Source organism: Megalobrama amblycephala, linkage group LG12 (genome assembly GCF_018812025.1).
Source record: "Megalobrama amblycephala isolate DHTTF-2021 linkage group LG12, ASM1881202v1, whole genome shotgun sequence".
Lineage (NCBI taxonomy): Eukaryota > Metazoa > Chordata > Actinopteri > Cypriniformes > Xenocyprididae > Megalobrama > Megalobrama amblycephala.
This window is the reverse complement of record NC_063055.1, coordinates 15,145,628-15,166,066: the sequence shown is the minus strand read 5'-3', so window position 1 is coordinate 15,166,066 and position 20,439 is coordinate 15,145,628. Positions and strand designations below refer to the sequence as shown.

At 38.1% G+C, this 20,439-nt stretch overlaps 1 long non-coding RNA gene across 1 annotated transcript; it reads left to right on the top strand.

Moving 5' to 3' along the window:
- The first annotated feature begins 6,578 nt into the window (after positions 1 to 6,578).
- LOC125280676 lies at positions 6,579 to 20,196 on the top strand. Its single transcript, XR_007187690.1, has 3 exons — positions 6,579 to 8,313; positions 19,455 to 19,519; positions 19,620 to 20,196. It is a non-coding gene; the product is annotated as an uncharacterized LOC125280676 (long non-coding RNA).
- The last annotated feature ends 243 nt before the right edge of the window (positions 20,197 to 20,439 follow it).

Sequence of the window (20,439 nt, the reverse complement as noted above, 5' to 3'; positions counted from 1 at the left end):
AAAAATAAGTGTTATATAGCCCACTGAATCATTCTCAGACTTAATGCAGACAACAATGGAAGCACTTGGGAGAGAACTGTCAGTAAACCTTATTTCTTAGCACAAAAGAGTACAGTGGAACAAGAGGATTACCAAATCATTGTTTTAAGTGTGAAAATATAGCAAAAGTAACATAGAAATTCAAAGTCAATAGACCTGTGATAAGGCCCCTGAAACAATCAGGCCTTCATTTTTAATCTTTTATTAAGTGATGAGTGATTTTTTTTGCTAGACAAAGAGCAGGAGAAATACCAAGTGAGTGTTTCAGAGCCAGCAAAAGCTATGAAAAGAGTGACCGAGTAAGATGCAGCCTGAAATGACATGCATGGTTGTTGTCCACACTGGAACTACCCACTGTAGTCAAAGCACAATAAAGTCAGCTAGCTTTTTCCAAGGCCCATATTTAATCTATACTCTGGTTATATATATATATATATATATATATATATATATATATATATCGGTGAACTGCGAACAGGTGCGCGTGCCAGAAGGGAGCGCGAGATTCAGTGAATTGCGAACAGGTGCGCGTGCCAGAAGGGAGCGCGAGTGCATGGAAATATTAACGCGAAGGGCCTTGCATCACCAGTGCAGACCATGATCAGAAGCTGAAGCACGCCTGACCCTGAATTTGGTGAGTGATGCCATGGTTTCAATAATTTTAATATTTTCTGGTATATCTAAGTTAAGTTACCCAGGAGCTCTGTTGACATAGACTTAGCTAACGTGAGCTACAGCTTGATAAATTGAGTCATTGAACACAGCAGGAGAGAGCACAACGTTAGCCAGCTAGCTAAAGCTCCGGTGGAAAATTATTAGCTAACGCTACCGTTTTTGAGGAGGTAGATTTGAGGTGAGTGGACTGACAAGGCAGAAGGCAAAGTGGTCCACCGTTCTATCAATAAGCAGACCTGCCAATCTGTACGCAATTTGCGTAGCGGATATGCATTTTGACTTCAAAGTACGCTGGTACGATTTGTCACTCTAAACTACGCAAAATCTGGTGACGCCTCTGTGCACGCGCAGTCCTCAAATCAAGCAACAGCAGAAGAAGAAGAGCTCGACCAATCAGAGCGCTAGGTTCTTCCCCCAAATATACTGTAAATGTTAGACCCAGTGACAGGCTGGCATGAAATGGCTTGCATAATACTTAGTAAGGAGGCCATAATAATTTTTGATTTATGGCTGAAGTTAAGTTTCTCCAGCTCTCCCCAGGTTGGCAAAAAAGCATCTCAAAATGCATCAGATTGATGCTTTAAAATATGGAATATTTACATTTTTCTTACAGGGGAGCATGCCCCCGGACCCCCCTAGAGGGGTAATATCCTTCTCACCTTTTTCACCCCTGACCCGTTTTCATGCCTGTAATTAGATTGTTTTAAAATATATGAATACATTTCTCTCTGGTTTTGTTTGTCAGCTGTAATACCTTTATGGTTATTAGAAGAGCAGAAATTAAAAATCACAAAATTTTAATTTAAAATAAATATGCACAGACTAAATTTTAATTGGTAAGATGAATCTAAACCTGGTAACTGGCCCAAAGTATATTGATTTACCCCATTACAATAGTCCATTTAAAGTTACTATCATAAAAATACACTTACTTGTAGGTTTAAAAGTGTACAGCACATTTAATGTCCAACATCAACAGGGTTTCTACAGGTTTCATCAAATCTAATTTAATGCTTTTTAATGCCTTTTTAATGCCAATTTTAAATTTTTTAATGCCATATATGTGTACACACACATTGTTGCATTCGCATTCTGCTAAGTGTCAGCTCTTTACATTTGTTTGTTGCTACACTTTTGCTCACATAATATATTTTATCACAGCCAAATTCCCAATAAAATTGTTTCATATATTTTTTCTGTTTTTGTTGTCAGACAATATGAAATGGTGACTGAAACGCGGCCCATTAAGATTGCACAGGGCTCGATATTAAGCCTCGTCATGTGGACAAGAGTAAATCAGTCACTTGTATGAGTAAAACAGTAGCTTGTCTGGAATTTATTTTATTTTTTTTTTTTTTTTGGTATAAATATAAATTTGTTGTGAAGCAATATCCTTTCAGAATATTGCAGCTTTGACAGCTTTGAGGTAAATCTGCATATTTTTGACTGATTACAACTGCATTCATTAATGTTATGGGATTGTTTTAAATACTTTTTGAAAATACAAATATGAAATGTTGGAGTGGAAATTATATTTTAAATATGAAACTAAACCACCAGTAGGTGGCGTCAAGTAACCGTCTTATTGAGTGGGTCATTGATCCATTCATACAAACGATTCAATCCAATGGCTGATTCATTCAAGAATGAGGCCATTTAATGAATGGGTCATTTAATCTTTGACTCAACCGATTCGTTCAAAACTCTGAATCATTCAGTAATGAAAACAAGGCTGAGTGTTGAGCATTGCTGTGATCTTTGTTTGAAAATGTAAGCTCTAGCGTAAGTTCTGCCGGGAAGACTCTAATGTTACGTCATTCATTAGATCAGATCTAACCAATCATTATGGAACACCTTGGTATAAAGCATCGGCACTTACACTTATCTGAGTTCGCAGATGCTGACGCCAATCTCTCACGTCGGTGCATAGCTCGTTTAAAATCCAGCCTGTCTCGTCGTTATCCATTAAATCACTGATATTTCAATCTAAAACCCAAGCAGTGAACCACTGTAAAACAGTATTCCTCTCTCGATGCATGCACAGACTATTATCGTGATTATCTAAATAATCAAACAGATTACAAAATGTTTGCGTATATTGATTTACTACTCCATGTAAAAATGTTAATTAGACGGGGTAACTACAGTGTCATTTGAGTTCATGTCAGCCTATCATTTCGAATGTTTGAGCTGTTACGGCAATAGGAGAAAGATTCCCGTTAATTTCAGAAGCATGCAGGTTCTCCCTTCACGGAATTCTTTTGTCTTCGAATTTCGTCTCAGCAATATCATCAAAGGGTCACGGCTGCAATCTTCATCATCCTCGCCTCTTCACTACGGATTAGCCATTTCATCTCAGTGATAAGTATTTTCATCGTGTTATGCACCTTGGTGTCTATTGGGCGAAGAATCGTCTTCTGCTCTCTTCACATTCATAATCAGTTATGCAAGCGCACGCATTTGTTAGTCAGAGCGCTCGTTAAACATTGCTCGTAGCTATTGTATAGCCATTAGCACGTTGTAATGATCATCCACATATTTCAAGTACCATTCGTTTAGGACAAAACAAAGAATGGCATACCATATCCGGATATCGTTGCAAGGCTCGGAAAACCCCATTGCGGTTTAAACCTTAAAGCAACACACCCACATCATTACATTGTAATGTAGTCTAACGAGACATTGTATTATATATCGAGACACTGTATTATCGAATATTGCAATTCGTCATAAAATCATCAGTTTACTCAAATAATTCTTTGGAATTTAATAGTAATTCTAGAACGACTGGGCTGCTGTATGGCATGTAAGAATCTTGGGACATGTGGTCTCCACCTTAACGGTCTTTGCAAAAGAATAGGGATAGGACTCAGGAAGAATTATGTTCATGGATGTGAATATTAACGTTATTGTAGTTTGAAGCAGAGCAGGACCGAATGTTGTGGGAACTGAATGAGGCCGCTGGAGCGATTGCGCAACACACGCCTCACGAGCAGCGGGACTTTTATTATGACAGAGTCGCCGGCGCTGCTTCCGCTTTTCCGGTCATGAGTATGAGGTAACATAGCTCTGTTTATTATAATTTTAGTGTGTTGAAAATGATGTTATAACATTACTGAGTGCGTTCACTCGGCGGCTGCTATGAGACACTTGTTACACACTGCAGTATGATGGATCGATTTTATTGAATATCATTGCTGGATGTTTCGTGTTGATAAACGGCATGCATGATAAATTCATTTTAAACGTATTGTATGATGGAGAAAATGCTGTATTACTGTTAATAAAAATAAAGCTGCATCTGATTATGCTACGTTAGCTACTTGACAAAAATAGTGCTTTTCTCTGAGGCATAGTACTCACCAAAATCAAGGATATTAGATTTAAACAATGACTAATCATGTTGAGCTATTTAACATCAATTGTTTTTAGTCTATAGATATATCAAAACAGTTCTTCCCTTGTCTATTAAAATGTGTAATATTTTTAAGCGTCTTGGTGTTTCCATGGTTACTACAAATTAAAACCGGAAACCGAGGTTAATGCGGGTATGATGCCATTGACAGGCGACTCCTCACACGTCCCGGAGCCTTGGTTAAAACTGTAATTTTTTCACAATTTAAATATAGTTGGAAACATTGGGATATTGTAAGTACTCAAGAAAACTAAAATATAACACTGGACTAGTGGTTTTCAGTTATTTACAGCAAAAAAATATTACTTATTGCACCTTTTAAATGTAGTAATAGTGTTTATATTTTCAGGTGAGTATTTAAGTTCAGGAAATGAATGAATAAATTAAATGTAAATAACACTGCATTGTCTTCACCGCATAAAACTAAAATCTATGTCAGTGTGAAATTGTGGGTGTGATCGTAATGAGAGACGGATATCAGTGCCAAGCGAATCCCAGGGTATAGCTATAAAGGATAAGATGATTCATTCTACCAAAATACTTCCAGTGCTGAAATATTACTCATACTTGTCAGTTTATTTGTCAAATTAAAATCGTGAGATAAAGCAGATATGTTTTACTTGGTCTAGCGTCATACTATCATACTAATCTGCATTTGAGCGTGTTTAAAGTTTATGCGGTTCTGTGTTTTAGTCTGTTGACTGTAAGCTAGATCAAATTATAATATCCTGACGATATTCTAACATTTCATCAATTCGATCTTGCATTGCGCTGATCCCCTACAATTAGCACATCAGTTTTCTGTGTTCGTTACCTAAGCAATAAGCGCTGTATGCACGAGGACTTTTGACATAACCCGCGCGTGCCCATTCAAACACAAATAGATGGTACACACATTTTGGTGTTCACAGAAAATAGTGTGCTCATCTTCAGGACCTGAACGCATGCAACTTGGTCTAATCACTGCAATTTCCGTGACGTGACTATTGCGGATGTCTTCATCGCGATCGTGCTGCCTACCGCATTTCAAACATCTGATTATTGCGTTCAGTACTCTGCCCCTGCCTGGTTATAAGCATTTTGCTTGTGCTTATCACGCCCCATCTCCTGTGCAGGGCTCTTTAGTTTTTCTCTTCACCGAGGTACTGAACAACAATCATTGCATTATCCTTTTGCCAAGGTTTGCTAGCTTTTGCAGAGTTCAATAGCTAGCTAAGGTTAGCTAATAAAGCATTACCAAGTATGCGTTTTCCTTTCTTCAATAGCATTATGACAAGGTTTTCTCAGTCTTCATCTGTATCTACGTAATTTAGTATTCTCATACCTATCTGTTATGCTATCTAGTTAACTTTCTTTTGGGGGTTCTCTCGGCAGGTTCTGACTGCTAGATGGAGTCCTGTTGGCTAAGTTCCATCAAGCCACTAGCATGGTTTAGAAATTTTCCTAACAGCAGATGAAGAGGACTGCTGTGTGCTCAATGCTCAACTCAAATGCTCATTACAATCAGTAATTTTCTGCAAATACTGGTGGTGGTGGTATGTTTCTCGTTTTCATCATTGCTTCCGTATGTTTAGCTTCTATAGCTTTAACGTATTTTCTAACGCGGCCTTGTCTCCATGTGGCCGATCGCAGCCTTGTCTTTATGTGGCCTATCGTGGCCTTGCCTTCGTGTGGCCTATTGTGGCCTTGTCTCCGTGTGGCCTATCGTAGCCTTGTCTCCGTGTGGCCTATCGTGGCCTTGTCTCCATGTGGCCTATCGTGGCCTTGTCTCCATGTGGCCTATTGTGGCCTTGTCTCTATGTTGCTTGTTATCTCCCTTTCTTGTTCTTTATCCTTCTCTCATCACGTGTTAAGTAATTTCATGCAAATACTGGTGGTGGTATGTTTTCGTATTTTCACCATGCCATTTTCAGCTTCTATAGCCTTATAATTTTCTGGGGCTCATCACAGCCTTGTCTCCATGTTATCTCCCTTTCTTGTTCTTTCTCCTTCTCTTATTAATTTCACGCAAATACTTGTGGTAGTGTATGTTTGCCGTATTTCTTCATACTATTTTCAGCTTCTATAACCTTATGAATTTTCGGAGACTTATTGCAGCCTTGTCTCCATGCGGCCTGTCGTGGCCTTGTATTTATGTGGTCTATCGTGGCCTTGTCTCTATGTGGCCTATCGTGGCCTCGTCTCTATGTGGCCTATTGTGGCCTCGTCTCTATGTGGCCTATCGTGGCCTCGTCTCTATGTGGCCTATTGTGGTCGTGTGGCCGATCGCGGCCTTGTCTCTGTGTGGCCTATCGTGGTCGTGTGGCCAAATGCGGCTTTGTCTCTGTGTGGCCTTCGTGGTTGTGTGGCCGATCGCGGCCTTGTCTCTGTGTGGCCCATCGTGGTCGTGTGGCCGATCGCGGCCTTGTCTCTGTGTGGCCCATCGTGGTCGTGTGGCCGATCGCGGCCTTGTCTCTGTGTGGCCCATCGTGGTCGTGTGGCCGATCGCGGCCTTGTCTCTGTGTGGCCCTTTGTGGTCGTGTGGCCGATCGCGGCCTTGTCTCTGTGTGGCCCATCGTGGTCGTGGTCGTGTCTCTATGTTGCTTGTTTTCTTGTTCTTTCTCCTTCTCTTATTATGTTTTAAGTAAAATTTGCATATACTGGTGGTGGTGTTGGTGCTATGTTATCATTACTAATCTCAATCGCTCTCGTCTTTTTGTCTAATCTTCAATGACTCTTGTGGCTTCGTCTCTGTTTTTATATGGTGTCTCAAAATGTTGCTGCTTATGATTATTGCATCTGTCGGCCTTTCACGGTCATTCTACTATTCAAGGATTTAGTGTATGAGTGGTTACCATGTCCGCCATCACCGCTCACGGCTTCATGTCTACTGGCCTAACGTGGCCGTCGTCGCCGCTCAAGGCTCGTGTCTATGTGGCCTAACGTGGCCGTCGTTGCCGCTCAAGGCTTGTGTCTATGTGGCCTTTATCGCCGCTCAAGGCTTGTGTCTATGTGGCCTAACGTGGCCGTCGTCGCCGCTCAAGGCTTGTGTCTATGTGGCCTAACGTGGCCATCGTCGCCGCTCAAGGCTTGTGTCCATGTGGTCTAACGTGGCCATTGTCGCCGCTCAAGGCTGTCGTGTTTATGTGGCTTATTATGGCCTCTTCTTTATGTGATATTCTTTCTAAATCCTTCATGCCTAATTATTATTATCTCTGTTTCAGGATCTGCAAGACTCATCACTGGCGCGTATATATTCCTCTCACCTCTTTTGGGGGGGTAGGCTCCGTCCAGTTGTGATATCTATTTACCATCCTTTGGGGGTCGGCTTCGCCCCTGCCTTCATTCCGGGCAGGATACGCCGAGCCTACAACCATTTGGATGCGTGCTACGGACGGGGCCTACGCCAAAGAACTTTATCTCGTTGTATAACTTTCTGGTTGTTAATAAATTGTGTTAAATCATAAGTTATTTTGCTCATGAGTCTTTCTGGTAGAACTATTTTTGCTGCTAAAATGGAACAAAAACAGTCGATGTTCCTTCTAAAATGTAAGTGGCTTAATATTAACTACTTGTTAATTGAACAGTTGTATGAAATCAGTGTCACGTTTTTAATCGTGATGGTAGCCTATAAACAGCATTCTTTGTTGTGTGGTTTTGCTTACCAGTATCAAGTTATAAAAACTCCACATTTTGAATTTTTACCGCAGTATGTTTAACTGAGTTTCTTTTTGTGTGTGCTTCACTCGTTTCCATTTCTCCTCGAGATGCTGCGCGAGCCTCCACAGCGCAACCTTGTTATCGTCACTAATGATAACTAAATGTAATAAAATCAGTCACTCGCGTTTTGGTGATTCCCAAGTTGCTGTTTTTTTGGTTTTTTTTTGTTTGTTTGTTTATTTGGTAGGCTATTTACATTTTAGTCAGGTCCTTGTGCGGTCGGGAAAGTTCGAGCCCTGACATCCCAGCAAACAATCGAGACGTTGTCTGACAAAATCACCATACACATAAGATAGACATTTGCTGTGATTTTGGCTATATGTACACGTAAAATGATCACTCATGTTAGAAGCAATAGTATCTATTTTATTTGTTCTCAGAGCGCACATCCTCAACGCTGAACCAGAGAGGCTGAACAGCTGCGGCAGGAAAGCAAGATCTCGCGCTCGTGCGGCAGTACCGGGGAGTCTCGGAAGCTGGATCAGGTTAACAAGTCTCTATATTCTGACTTATATAATGACTTTTAATGCTTTTCAATGCCCCGCGGATACCCTGATCAAATAATTTAGCGAAATGTATATTTTAGAATTATTGCGCTTAAATTGCGTTCCGTCTGTTTAGCGCGCATGCGCGCAGCAGCGCTCATTCACTGTGAAGTTTAAATATTTGCATGACTTTGTAACATTTACAGATGGAGAATAAACTTGTGAGAATTAAGTTATGCACTGAGGAAAACACCATGTCTCAAACGCATAAAATAGCACAAAATGTATGTTTCCTATGGTGGATCGATTTGATCCATGATCGACCTCTAGGGCTGCTTAAAAAAAGCGTGCACGCAAAATTATCTAGGCTGCATAGGAAAACTGGAAAATGCTGCCTTCTGAGGACACATTTCAAGGTAGTAAGGCATCAAGGCACGTCCGAATCAAATGTTAGCTTCACTTCCTGTCTCATGAGATACCTTCCTCAGATCGATTTTTGAAGAAAGCATAGATGTATCCTTAGCTGCCTTTGATATCCCACAATCCTGTGCTTTCCATTCTGTGACAGTTGAGCTAGAAAAATAAAGATGGCGTCCGAAAGTTGCGTTTGCTGCTCAGTTTGTGTGTAAATGTACGATTTTGACCAACATATTTCAATTTTGATATCATTTCTATCGAGAAATTACTAATAATAATTAAATATTTGTTTAGTTCTCACCAAAGCTCTAGCTATATTGCTGTAGATCATTAAACTGTTAGGCTGCCTCAGAAGTCTGTCCGAAATCAGTTTCGTGAGGTACCTTCATGCACAAACGCTGCCGTACAAGTCATTCTCTTATAAGACAGCGAGGCAGCAAGACAGCTACCTAGGTTTTCGGACGCAGCCTTAGACCAGGTAAACCCGGGGCCGTTTCTCAAAACCAAGTTCGCAAACTTCGGACTCGCGTCCTTGGTAGTTAGGACTTGGCAAGTTCGACTCAGGAGAACGAACTCCCGTGGACGAGAGAACACAAGTCCGGTGATTCTGCAAATGGAACAGCAGCGTTCTTGATTAACGTCACTCAGCTCGCTCTCCGGTTATCTCTTTATGTATATTTTAGCCAACAATAAAACGAAATTTGTTATAAAACACCACTCTGCCTCTTTTCGTTTTATTTAAAAAACAAACAAAAACATATTAATAGTCTCAGGCAACGAGTGATTATCTGCAATGTGCATATATTTATAACAAAACGAAATATTAAACAACCCTGCCTCTTTTCGTATATATTTCAAAAATATTAAATGTAATATTTGTGTATACTCTGATTATCTTCACTGTAATGCAGTGAAATAGGCTATAACATAAAACACAACCCTGTCTCTATTTGTTAAATGTCAGTTTTAATGATCAATAATAGCCATTAAAAAAAAAGGTAAGAATATACAATAAGAAATAAAGCAAACAATTCAGTCAAGCGTACAAAATCAGCGCTTTAGTAGGATACACAAGTTAAATAGCCATATATAAAGTTATGAAACGTCACGTTGCCCTCAGCTAAAATGGAGCCAGCGGCAAACGCCAGAAGGACTAGCCGAGGTAAGGCTGCTCTCGGCTGGGCACATGAGCGCTGAGCGTCCGGTGATCGCCTGGTTCTCACAACTCCGACAAAGTCAGAACAAATTGTCAGAAAGGCGCAATTTTTATCAATAAACCACAAATTTGAGCTTTAAACCAGCACATTCTCGCCTGAAAAACTCTTAAAACTACATATCATGACATAAAAACAGTAATATGTTTAAATTATGCGGGGTTTCTCTTTTACTCCCTGCGTTCCATTCGGAAGGGCTCATCCCTATGCCCTAATCCCTTCAAAGGGTTTACCCTCCGGAGTGAGAGCTTCGAAGGGATGAAGGGTGTAGGGGTCAAAAAAACTTTTTTTTTTTTTTTTTTTTTTTTTTTGGAACGCACTTCTGCGTCATCTTAACGAGACAATCAAAGAGGAGTAGATTGTGCAAGCTGCGCCCTTTGTTTAACGTTAATTTATTTATTTATTTTAGGTTTATCATATGTAGGCTATGCATTTTAAACATTTGAATGAAATGATAAAGGGAGCTGTAAAGTATTTTTGTTGAAGTACAATGTCGTTTTGACCATATTAATGTACCAAATCTAACTCGTATAAATATTACAGTAGTATAGAAAAATACTATATATACATTTAGGTAAAATCGAACTCTTATAACCTCCTTTACCCATTCTGTGATGTCAAATAACTTCCCAGTGCAAAGGATCATGGGGGCCCGAAGTGTCCATCAGTTGTACCCTTCGAAATCCTTCATTCCGAAGGGCCCTTTGAAGTGGCCAGTTTTGAGCACTTCGGTTTGGAACGACCCTTCAACATGGCGGCCATGATTATTTTCACTCCGAAGTGCCCTTCGGAGGGCAATATATCCCGTTTGGAACGCACCGACTATTGACTTGCTGGTTAGTGCGAGATGCATTCTGGGATACCTGGCTGTCTCAAGTCTGCACAAGTCACCTCTCAATGCATCCTGCACCCAGCTAACAAAAAAACGTCCCCAGAACGTCCCCTGAATGGCCTCTGCGAACGTCCCCCGAACGTCCATGTGTAGGGTCCTCTAGCTGTCCCGGGGACGTCCGCAAAGACGTCCTCCGGACGTTCACGGGGACGTTCACAGGACGTTCAGCGGCCATTCGGGACGTTTAGGGGACTTTCGATTAAGTCCTCTTGTTGTTTTTTATTTTACTTCTAGGTTAACAAAAGAAAACAAACACGTTGTAAGGAGCAAAATACGTGTATTTATTTATAAAATATGCTATACCTGTTTTAAGTGTAAAAATTTAAAGTATATTTTTTCCCAAATTAATTTTTCTTTAATAAAACAATGTTTGAGGTATTTATTAGTATAGGAATTGTCTTACCTGTGTAATTTTCCAATTTCTTTACCAGCAAAGTGCTTTTCCATTCTTCATCTTTTCTTTGCTGCATTCATCATTTGAAGTCAACATTATAGAGCTCCACGGGATTAAATGTTCTTTAAGCATGGGAATACATAATAAATTGTATAGGGTGAGTTCAGGGTGATTGGGACACGTTTTACTATTGAGATGATTTGGATAAAATGTCCCCTTCAGTCTGCATTCACCCTATCTTATATAAAGCCTACTATTGAGGGGTAGGCCTATCATGATTTTGAAGTTTAAAATTCTGAATGTTTAAACATGTTTAAACTGCTGAAGGCACACATGATCTGATGACATCTTTTATTAGTTTGTAGGTTGAAGTACTCCATCATTTTTATTTTTTCCATAGGCTAACATGAAAGTTGTTCATTTTTAATATTTACTTCATTTTACAATGAATGCTCATTGTACAGAAACGTCCACTTTTCTGTCCCTAGACTTTACACAAATATTACACCTGAAAACATTTCAGGATAAATTTTATATATATATATATATATATATATATATATATGAAACAATATGTTATTTGAACAATTAAACCTTCTTGAGCCATCAATGTGGCAATATTAATTTTTTAATTGTAAAAATTCCAAACACCACAGAAGTGCTCATCCCCACAGTCATGTACAGAGGGAAAGGGCTTTATTTTGAGCACAGAAACAGTTTTTCTACCATTTCAAATATAATGTATGCATAACTATCAAACATACTATGTAAACTACGTCAAAAAAAAAAAATGCTGATTAAATATTATAAAATATATAATGAACCCCTGGTGTTGTGTCACTGGTGTTACCTTTAACAAAAATCTCTCTTTTTTTTAAATAAAAATCGCACTGATAGCATCACTTGACTTCCTACTTCCTATTTCCTGAAGATCCATGAAGAAAGGCCAATGGAAAGTCTCTTTTCAGTTATCAGAAATTTGAATTAGAAAATCATAATTTAATATGAAGCTTTTAGGTGGGTCACTGGTATGACCTACATTATTGTTAGAGATTTTTTTAAAACTAGAATACAAATGGATTAAATGACTTAATTTAGTGGCTATATCATGATTGACAACATGTGGATTGATACCTTGCAGCAGCCATTTTGTAAAATAATTTTTTTCATGAAAAATGTCACTGGTGTTACCTATATAGATAAACTTTATTCAAAGCTATTCATTAAGTTTTTTTTGCATAAAATAGCACTAAGATTACATGATTATAACTCTTCTTTCTCATTGTTAATCCTCATTTGGTCAGATATGGCTAAATTAAAGGTATATGGCTAAATTGAGCACAGCTGAGAAGCAGCGACTTTACAGACAGCATATTTTATAGAATTTTTAAAAATATTTATGATCCTCTGACTGCTTCCACTAATGTCAATGATAAGTCTTTGATTGTATACCAAATGTAAAAATTTAGTCCCATCTAGGCTACTTAATTCTAGTTGACGAATAAGGATCTTTGGTCTTACACATACGTCACTGGTGATTCATTGTGTCACTGGTGTTACTGTTTTTGTCTATCACATTAAATAAAATGTGTCATATGTGACATGATAATTTTACATTCATTGAATTCTGCTACACTCAAGAATTAAGATGTAAAGGATTGCATCATTACTTGCTTATAACCGTTTTTCAAATATTTTCATTGTTATAGCAAATACATGGTTGTGAATTTGAATTAATATCATTCAATCACACTTTTAACCTGATTAAAATAAAATAAAAACACACACAATCTCCTTATTTTTAGCATTATCATTATTTTTTCTGTAACTCTGACTGCATGTTCTGAAAAAATTGAGAAATAATATTTAATAAAAACGTTTAAAAATGCCAGAGAAGTACATGCTGTCTTTAAATGCATGCATGCAAAAAAAAAAAAAAAAAAAAATCATAAAGCTGTCATTTGTATTCATGAAGTCAATGTGTAATATAATGTGGTTTAAGTGTAAACGTTAGAAAAAGAAATACATTTTAAGACATTTTAGAATGACCCGAATTCAAATAGACTTACTATTTTTAAAACCATAATAGCCTATCAACCTGCACAAAAAAACAAAAACAAACATGGTTTCTGTAAAATCCATTATCATATTTAAAGTGATTTTTTTTAAGGAACACGACCTCTTAAATCCAAGGTTTAGTTTAATTTGTCCTTTGTCTGAGTTGCAAGGTGTCAGGTCTGTTGATAAAAGGCAACGCATGGGCGACTGGTTTTTGCAAGTGCTGTTATGGAAATATCAGATGAGGGACATCAGAACTTTCGCAAACTGGCAAGGACTTGAATGTCCCCCGAACGTCCGTCAGCGAACGTTACAAAGCGGGCCAAACGCGGACGTCCTCCGAACGTCCGTCAGCGGACGTTACAAAGCGGACCAAACGCGGACGTCCTCCGAACGTCCGTCAGCGAACGTTACAAAGCGGACCTACTGCGGACCTTAACGGACGTTCACAACGTCCGGGGGACGTCCCTTGTTTGTAGGGGTCTACAGCAATCGATCTGCTGTAAAGTTATGCTGCATTCCAGGCAGGTTTTTGAGCCCGTAAGTCACAACTTTAAATCACGACTCACGACTTTGTAGCGTTCCAGGAAAGTCACGCCAAACTGTGTAAAAGTGTAAACAAACCAACATGGCGGACCGTACGGGGCTTATGCTCATTAACAATTATTTCTATCGCCAAAGGTACTCCTTGTTTATTTGAGAGAAACAATGGAGGAAAACGGCGCATAAGGCAATAGAAGCTGTTATACCTTTTATTTTACGTTATTTTACCGTGCACTTGCATAAACACTGCATCCATAGGGGCTGCCATTGTTGTTTCGCGGGCTATGTGACGTCAGAACCCGTAACTGGGAGTACATCGAGCTAGTACGAGCTAGTCAATCTAGCCGCCCCTATATTTCGCGGTCCGCGCATACACTTGGTATTATGGTAAAACTGTCTGTGAACCGATCTGGGGTGAGTTTCCCGAAAGCATCGTTGGTGAACCATGGTCGCAAGTCCCATTGAACTCTATTGGTAACGACGGAACTTGCGACCATAGTTCGCTTTGGGAAACGCACCCCTGAACGTGATTTCACATTCATTCATTCAGTCAGTCAGTCAGTCAGTCAATCTGTATGAATGAATAAAAATAACAAAAAAAAAAAAAAAAAAAAAAAAAAAAAAAAATATATATATATATATATATATATATATATATATATATATATATATATATATATATATATATATATATATATATATATATATATATATATATATATATGTCACAGCTCAATTTCACCTGAAAATGATAGTAAACCTCAAAGCCTGACATTGTATGCTGCTGAATTCCAACATTAAAGCCCTCCAACACTCATACGCTGTTTTGTCCATACATTGTGAAACTGAATACATTTCACAAACCTATTTTACCTCGTGTGGAGAGGACACCTTATCACAGTGTTAACGGCACCGTTTCAGCAGGATATTCTGATGTTGGATTCCAAAATAAGAAATAATCATCAAAATAATCATGTTTGTGCTGTTTTGTTCATATTTTTAGAAATTTATAAAAAAATAATTTTCTAGTTTCCACAGACTAATTTCACCTCAGATGGACAGTACACCTTGTCACAGTGTCAACTGCACCGTTCCAGGACATTCTGATGTTGCATTCCAAAATAAGAGCCCCTCAAAACTCATGTTTCTGCTGTTTTGCTCATATTTTCAGAAATTCATAAAAAAATAAAATCCTAGTTTCCACAGTCTAATTACACCTCAGCTGGAGAGAACACATTCTCACAGTGTCAACTGCACCGTTTCAAGACATTCTGATGTTGCATTCCAAAATAAGAGCCCCCCCAAAACTCGTTTCTGCTGTTTTGCTCAAATTTTCAGAAATTCATAAAAAATAAAATCCTAGTTTCCACAGACTAATTTCACTTCAGGTGGAGAGGACACATTCTCACAGTGTCAACTGCACCATTTCAGGACATTCTGATGTTGTATTCCAAAATAAGAGCCCCCCCAAAAAAAACTCGTGTGTCATCTGTTTTGACTATACATTCAGAAAGTCATATAAATAAAAGTCCTAGTTTCCACAAACCAAATTCACCCCAGATGGACAGTACACCTTGTCACGGTGTCAACTACACCGTTTCAGGATATTCTGATGTTGCATTCCAAAATAAGAGCCCCCCAAACTTCATATCTATGCGCTGTTTTGTCTATACATTCAGAAAATCATAAAAATAAAAGTCCTAGTTTCCACAAACCAAATTCACCTCAGATTGACAGTACACCTTCTCACGGTGTCAACTACACTGTTTCAGGACATTCTGATGTTGTATTCCAAAATAAAAGCCCCCCCAAACTTCATATCTATGCGCTGTTTTGTTTATACATTCAGAAAATCATAAAAATAAAAGTCCTAGTTTCCACAAACCAAATTCACCTCAGATTGACAGTACACCTTCTCACGGTGTCAACTACACTGTTTCAGGACATTCTGATGTTGTATTCCAAAATAAAAGCCCCCCCAAACTTCATATCTATGCGCTGTTTTGTCTATACATTCAGAAAATCATAAAAATAAAAGTCCTAGTTTCCACAAACCAAATTCACCTCAGATGGACAGTACACCTTGTCACGGTGTCAACTACACTGTTTCTGGACATTCTGATGTTGTATTCCAAAATAAAAGCCCCCTAAACTTCATATCTATGCGCTGTTTTGTCTATACATTCAGAAAATCATAAAAATAAAAGTCTTAGTTTCCACAGACCAATTTCACCTCAGATGGACAGTACACCTTCTCATAGTGTCAACTGCACCGTTTCAGGACATTCTGATGTTGTATTCCAAAATAAGAGCCCCCCAAAACTCGTGTCAGCTGTTTTGACTATACATTTAGAAAATCATAAAAATAAAAGTCCTAGTTTCCACAAACCAAATTCACCTCAGATGCACAGTACACCTGCTCATAGTGTCAACTACACCACTAGGACATTCTGATATTGTATTCCAAAATAAAAGCCCCCCAAACTTCATATCTATGTGCTATTTTGTCTATACATTCAGAAAATCATAAAAAGAAAAGTCCTAGTTTATACAAAACAAATTCACCTAAGATGGAGAATACACCTTCTCATAGTGTCACCTACATCGTTTCAGGACATTCTGATATTGTATTCCAAAATTAGAGCCCCCCAAACTTCATACACAGTTTGGAATACAAACTGTGTATGAAGTTTGTGAGAAAACTTCATACACTTATTTTGGAATACAACATCAGAATGTACTGTAACGGTGTATTTGACACTGTGATAAGGTGTACACCCCATCTGACATTAAATTGTTCTGTGGAAACTAGGACTTTTCTTTTAAATGATTTTCTGAATGTATAGACAAAGTGTATATATGAGATTTTGGGGGGCTCCTATTTTGGAATACAACATCAGAATGTCTTAAAACGGTGCAGTTGACACTGTGAGAATGTGTCCTCTCCAGCTGAGGTGAAATTAGTCTGTGGAAACTAGGATTTTATTTTTTATGAATTTCTGAAAATATGAGCAAAACAGCAGAAACATGAGTTTTGGGGGGGCTCTTATTTTGGAATACAACATCAGAATGTCCTGAAACTATGTAGTTGACACCATGACAAGGTGTACTGTCCATCCGAGGTGAATTTGGTTTGTGGAATCTAGCACTTTTATTTTTATGATTTTCTGAATGTATAGACAAAACAGCGCATAGATATGAAGCTTGGGGGGCTCTTATTTTGGAATGCAACATCAGAATATCCTGAAACGGTGTAGTTGACACCGTGACAAGGTGTACTGTCCATCTGGGGTGAATTTGGTTTGTGGAAACTAGGACTTTTATTTATATGACTTTCTGAATGTATAGTCAAAACAGATGACACATGCGTTTTGAGGGGCTCTTATTTTGGAATGCCACATCAGAATGTCCTGAAACGGTGCAGTTGACACTGTGAGAATGTGTCCTCTCCACCTGAGGTGAAACTGGTCTGTGGAAACTAGGATTTTATTTTTTATGAATTTCTGAATATATGAGCAAAACAGCAGAAACATGAGTTTTGGGGGGCTGTTATTTTGGAATACAACATCAGAATGTCCTGAAACTATGTAGTTGACACCGTGACAAGGTGTACTGTCCATCTGAGGTGAATTTGGTTTGTGGAAACTAGGACTTTTATTTTTATGATTTTCTGAATGTATAGTCAAAACAGCGCATAGATATGAAGTTTGGGGGGCTCTTATTTTGGAATACAACATCAGAATGTCCTGAAACTATGTAGTTGACACCGTGACAAGGTGTACTGTCCATCCGAGGTGAATTTGGTTTGTGGAATCTAGCACTTTTATTTTTATGATTTTCTGAATGTATAGACAAAACAGCGCATAGATATGAAGCTTGGGGGGGGCTCTTATTTTGGAATGCGACATCAGAATATCCTGAAACGTGCAGTTGACACTGTGAGAATGTGTCCTCTCCACCTGAGGTGAAATTAGTCTGTGGAAACTAGGATTTTATTTTTTATGAATTTCTGAAAATATGAGAAAAACAGCAGAAACATGAGTTTTGGGGGGCTCTTATTTTGGAATGCAACATCAGAATGTCCTGAAACTATGTAGTTGACACCGTGACAAGGTGTACTGTCCAGCTGAGGTGAATTTGGTTTGTGGAAACTAGGACTTTTATTTTTATGAATTTCTGAACGTATAGTCCAAACAGCGCATAGATATGAAGTTTGGGGGACTCTTATTTTGGAATGCAACATCAGAATATCCTGAAACGGTGTAGTTGACACCGTGACAAGGTGTACTGTCCATCTGGGTTGAATTTGGTTTGTGGAAACTAGGACTTTTATTTATATGACTTTCTTAATGTATAGTCAAAACAGATGACACACGAGTTTTGGGGGGCTCTTATTTTGGAATCCAACATCAGAATATCCTGCTGAAACGGTGCCGTTAACACTGTGATAAGGTATCCTCTCCACACGAGGTAAAATGTATTTAGTTTAACAATGTATGGACAAAACAGCGTATAAGTGTTGGAGGGCTTTAATTTTGGAATTCAGCAGCATACAATGTCAGGTTTTAAGGTTTACTATCATTTTCAGGTGAAATTGAGCTGTGAAATATTTTTTTTTTTTTTAGTTATTTTTATTCATTCATACAGATTGACTGACTGACTGAATAAATTAATGAATGTGAAATCACGTTCAGATCGGTTCACAGACAGTCTTACCGTAATACCAAGTGTATGCGCGGACCGCGAAATATAGGGGCGGCTAGATTGACCGCTCATTTCTGGGTGGCGGCTGGCTTGACCGCAGTCACTTTCATGGGTAGAAGGTTGGAAAAACACGGGTTACGGGTTGCCTGGAGCGGCATTAGTTCAACTTGACTGCGGTTTCAAAAATATTATTGCTCTAGAAACAGAATATTATTTTACAAGTAGAATTTTAATTTCTGTATAATTTATATATTTAAAATACATGAATTACGATATGTTGTTTTGACCTAGTTATCAGTAATTTAGTTTAAAAATGAACAATGTGCCTTAATAAACATTCAAATAAATGTAAATTCCTTATTGCCAGATGTAATTAAGCCATCGTTTGAACCAAATGAAAAAGGGAGGAGGAAAAGAAAAATATAATAAACTATAATAAAACAAATAGGTGATCTGATCTTGATGACGCAGACGTCTGGGCGGAAGTTTGATACCGCGACTCCGCCCCCGGGCTCCATGACGATTCCTTCTGGGCATGCCCAGGCTCCAAAACTGACGTTTTTGCGTAAAATGTCAACGCCCATCATCGTCCGTTTTACCTTCAGTTCATTACAATGTAAGGAAGCTGCATCGCGTTGTCCATCTTTTTTTTACAGTCTATGGGTAAACCTGAATCGAATTAGGGACTGTGTGAACTTCAATTACCTTTTATGAAACCACTTTAGCCCCAACTCATTTGTTAGTTTAATTCAAGTCAGGTTTTGGAGTTTAATCCTTGCTTTTCTTAGCATCTTTTATGAAACAGCCCTCTGAAGACTTTAGTAAGATTTGTTTGTGTTTCAGGTGTGAACCACAAATTTAGTATTCATGTGTTTCAACCTCAGATGTAATATTCATGAGGTTTTGTGTCATTTTTAAGCCAGATGATGGTAATATGGACATACTGCATCCTATGTTGGAGAACCATTTCAATCACCACAAGAGGTAGAACTGTTAGAGGAGCAGCAACAAAGTAATATATTTCTTTTGATTTTTTTGAACATTCATGCAATGTTGTAATTATTGTCTGTGGTTTATTACACAGAATGGCATCTAAACAATTCTACTTCTGACACCTGATGGAGTTTGGGTTCCTTGCCAATGTCACCTCTGGCTTGCTTAGTTGGGGATGCTTAATATTCAACAATATTATTGATTTGACTGTATTGACTGCATTGGCAGTTTTCTTTCAAACAGAACCAGAAATCCCATAGGTACCAGTGCCTCTTTGTATTTTCTTCTTTGGGAGTTGTTTTGGGACATTTTCTTAAATACAGGCTACTGTATATTAAAAATACAATTACAAAAAGGGATCAATCTTGATTTTAGAGATGGTGTAAGTATTAGTTTTATTGTTAAGTAATGAAAATTGCAAGTAATTTTTTGCTATTTTGTTTTTGGAAATGTATAATCTGATAATATTTGTAAGAAGAGTAACTGTTTTGAAAGTGTTATAAAGTTGTTATTTTTATATTGTATTATTGTCTATTTTTTTTATTTACTCAGTAATACAAATTGTTAATAGTTGTAAATAGTCTCATTTTGAACTTGGTTTAAAATAAAACTAGAATAAAAATATATCAGGGTCCAAGCACCACAAGCTCACCAGTTATACAAGACTATACAGTTATACAATGGCCATGTCTCTTTTCAAATATAATTTTGTAAGTAGGCCTATCTCTTTATGGAAATATTAATCTATGTATTACTGTATTAAAATAGAGATTTTTTTTTTTTTACTACAAGTCAATCTATCGAACCATTCACGGATTGAGACTAAAAAGGATTTGTTATCCTGTGCTGCCCTCTGGTGGACAACATTAGTATTACGGCCATCTGTCATTTTCTAGCGGCTAGCCGTTATG